Below are 4007 nucleotides of genomic sequence, written 5' to 3'. Positions count from 1 at the left end.
GGAAATTTCATTAATTAATAATATTTTCAATGTTATTTGAAATTTTTTGTTTAAATCAATGTAAATTTCATTGGATCGAGCTAAAGCTAAGAGTATCACATTATTAAAATGTCAAGTATATTGTAATGTTTTTATTAATTAAAAATTAGTGTGGTTTCTTTTTTGCCAAAAAATTTATAAGGTATAAGAAGACATTTGACAGTGTTATATGAGAATCAATTATATATTAGAAAATTATATACATATAAGCCTTGTGTTCATTCAAACATAGCTTGAATGATATAATGCATAATTTTTCAATAAATATTCTCAATTTTTTTATGAAAATTCTATACACGATATATTTAGGTTTTTACATAAACGATATTATTTATCAATAATTTTTATATTTTTTATTATGATCAAATACATTTTATTATCTTAACACATTAAAAAATGAAAGAAATTCATGGATTATTAATTTAAATATATTATTACAAATAACGGTTTTCAAATATTATTTTACAAATATTATAATTTACTATTCAGTTCATTTGTTCAAATAATGTATAAATATCAATATATTAATAGATGAGAAATTCAGTAAAAATATGTAATGTAATAAAAATAAATATATTTAGTTGAATTTAAATACAGAAATTAATTATTTTTTCTTTTAAATTATCAATTTAGATCGGTTTCATTAATATTTCATAAATTAATATAATTTTTTTGCATTCAACGGTTAATATAAAAAATTTGTATACGCATATACAAACATTTAATACAAAACTTTGTAAGTAATTATTGAATATATTTGATAAGAGAATATTTCTAATTTTAATTCTTCTATACACGTATAAGAATTTTATTATGATTTTGCAATAGGATTTTGCAATGAAAATATATGTAGAAAATGAATAAAAAGCATCTTTAGAAATAATATTAAATTTCAAGTGTTTCATTTTCAATAAAAATTATTTTTCAATTAATATGTTATTGTTACAGTGCTCTTGTAATGATGTTTTAATGAACACAATGAGAAAGTGAAAGTTTATTCTTTTTTTATTATGCTCCTCTATATTTGCATATGTAATATATTTGCAAAATGCATATTCAGTTCATGCCTGTTTAATATGTAAAATTTTCGCTGTAAAAAGTTTTTTTTTATATTATTATACTCTGTATGAATTGATGTTGAAACTAATTCTGTATTTTAGTTAATTTTTTTTTTTTGTGAAAGATGTTTACAATAGCTTTCTATGTTCTACGATTTTTTACGTTTTATTATACACTTCGATGAGATGCGGAATAGTGAAAAACAAACAATATTTATTATATGGATAAAAATCTCCAAATCATTGATAAGACAAGTTCAATATGTAGATATATAGTTTTTTTTTATAATGGACGATATCATTCTTACAAATTATTAATTTTATTTGTTGATAATATTAATCAACGCACACTCGCATACACACTTTCTGCATAAAAAGACTGTAAATCATAAATTATAAAATTTTTATGTACAATTTATTCTTCATTTAAATTGTAAATGTTTTCATTTTCATGTTTATTTCTTAGCTAAACTTGAATATTCAACAAGGCTTTTTTTAAATTTATAGGATTTCTAATCATTTTTCAAATTAATTCAAATTAATCCAATTTGAAAAAAAGCTTATTCGATTTAATGTTTAATGAAAATACTGAATAATACAACCTAATAATATTAAAAAACTAAATAATAATAAGCCACAACGGTTGCGCCGATAAAATATAATTATTTAAAAAGTGCTTTAGATTATTTAACCAAATGCTTTTACATTTCATCATGTCATATATTTCTATATAAATAAATAATAAATTATTACATATATATATATATATATTTCTCTCCGGGTATAAATACTGTATATTTGTCTTCTATTGCTTATGCAAGTTTGGATATAAAAAATTTTTAAAAATGAATTTTTCACGTATTCAAACAATAAAAAGTGTATATTTTAAATGGAAAATAAAATTACAAGCAATAATACATTATTCATTAATATTTAGTCTTACGCGAAAGAAATATATCTTTTTTTTGTTATAAATGAAATGCCAAATGCTTTAAATTTTTGAATGTAAAGTATAATGTATTTTATAATGTCGATTTTAGATTCATAAGATCTAAATTTATTTATTATTAAATTTGAATGTACATCTGACATTAGTTATCTTTATTAGGTTACATATTATCGTGTAGCATAATCATATAACACTGATTCTTTCAATAAAATTTTTATAAAAGTATTAGCTTAGGCTGGAAATCGAGGAGAATCTTGTTAAGAAATTTTTATTTTCTTAGTGTAGAGAATACGACCGAAATCCAAAAATAATTATGCAGAAATGACATAAATAGAACTTTTCACTTTTTTAAAACTTTTTAATTAACAAGATGTTTTATGGTGATAATAGAATTCTTAGACTTTGGCAATTACATTTACAAATTTCATTGTTCGTTGCAAGAAAAATTACTATTAAAGAATTTTTATTAACAAAAATTTTATTACTTTCTTCTATTTACACTACACAGATTGTATAAAGTTATGTATTACAAATATTATGCCTTATAATATTACGATAAATATATAAAAATATATTCCAAATATATTTATTAAAGTCTACCAATATAGCCTTAAAATATATTTATATTTTAGCATATTTCGTATATTGAAAGTATCAAGTAAAAAATATATCTTTAATTTCAATGCAATTTTCATTAGATAATTAGTATTTATTGTTATCAGATATTTTGTCTTTGTGATTTGTATTGTTAGAAAGCAATTAAAATTTTAACAACATTTTAACTGTGTTTAATACAATGTCAAATGTTCAGACATACACTTTCCAATTTAAAAGGTTTTTTCAAAATAAAAGTTTGGAAAATTATTGCATTTAACAGTTTTTATTTGATATTGGACGTATATTTAAAAAAATAAATATTAAACTTAAAACGAAATTTAAAATGTATTCAAATATTTTAAAGCATTTTAAAAATATTTTGAATAAATAGATAGTATTTTATAATAAATTGATTTTTTTTTCATCCAAGGTTTATTTATATTTTAAAATGTCAAAAATAAATAAATACTGAAGTAAGAATTAACGACTTTCAGGTGCGTTTTAAAATGCTACAGTATAAATGAAACATAATTACACGAAAATTATTATTCAAACGCCTCATGGAGCTAAACGATGAGACTTTACTTTGATGAAATGAAAGTGTGGAGAATCGAATTAAATGAATTAAACTCGAGGCTTCGACTTGCATGTGTAGTTATTAATTTTTATCGTGGCATCGTGGGCAGATTTACTTCCAAGCTATTGCGCAAATTAAGAAATAATTGCACATTTTCGTATGAAGAAATTTTCAGTTCAGAAGCCAGGGGTGAGGTAGTGAGTGAAAGAGAGGGGTAAGGGAGAGAGAGAGAGAGAGAGAGAGAGAGAGAGAGAGAGAGTGAGGGAGGGGGGAGCTAGACCTATAAGTAAATACAAATGTGTTGTGCCTGTAGAATGACGGGGTCATGGTTACTTTAATAAGCTAATTGCGTAACTATGTTTATAAACAATATAATATATTGGACAGATAGTGAAAAAATTAAAGAATTTATAATAAATTCGACATTAATAAAATAGATATCGAAAATAATTGGTTGACAAGACACTAGCATCGCGAAAAATTAATTTAGAATTTGAGATTACACATTTTTCATTTGGAACTAGAATACTTTTCACTTAGTATGTACTCATGAACATGAGATATTATTTCGATTCTGTTCGATATATTCAATAATTTTTTTTTTTTTTTGTATAAAATATAAATATAATTTGAATAAAAAAACATTATATCAAAACTTAATGGAATAAGAAGTTTTATTAAAAGACAATTATTGAAGAATTTTTTGGAAATTATTTTCTATTAAAAGTTTTTGAAACTAATTTTATTTTTGATTTATAAAAAGTTTAATTATGGTTCCATTCCAGAC

Source organism: Ceratosolen solmsi, unplaced genomic scaffold (genome assembly GCF_000503995.2).
Source record: "Ceratosolen solmsi marchali unplaced genomic scaffold, CerSol_1.0 scaffold1, whole genome shotgun sequence".
In the NCBI taxonomy this organism is placed as follows: domain Eukaryota; kingdom Metazoa; phylum Arthropoda; class Insecta; order Hymenoptera; family Agaonidae; genus Ceratosolen; species Ceratosolen solmsi.
Note: the sequence above shows the minus strand (reverse complement) of the source record.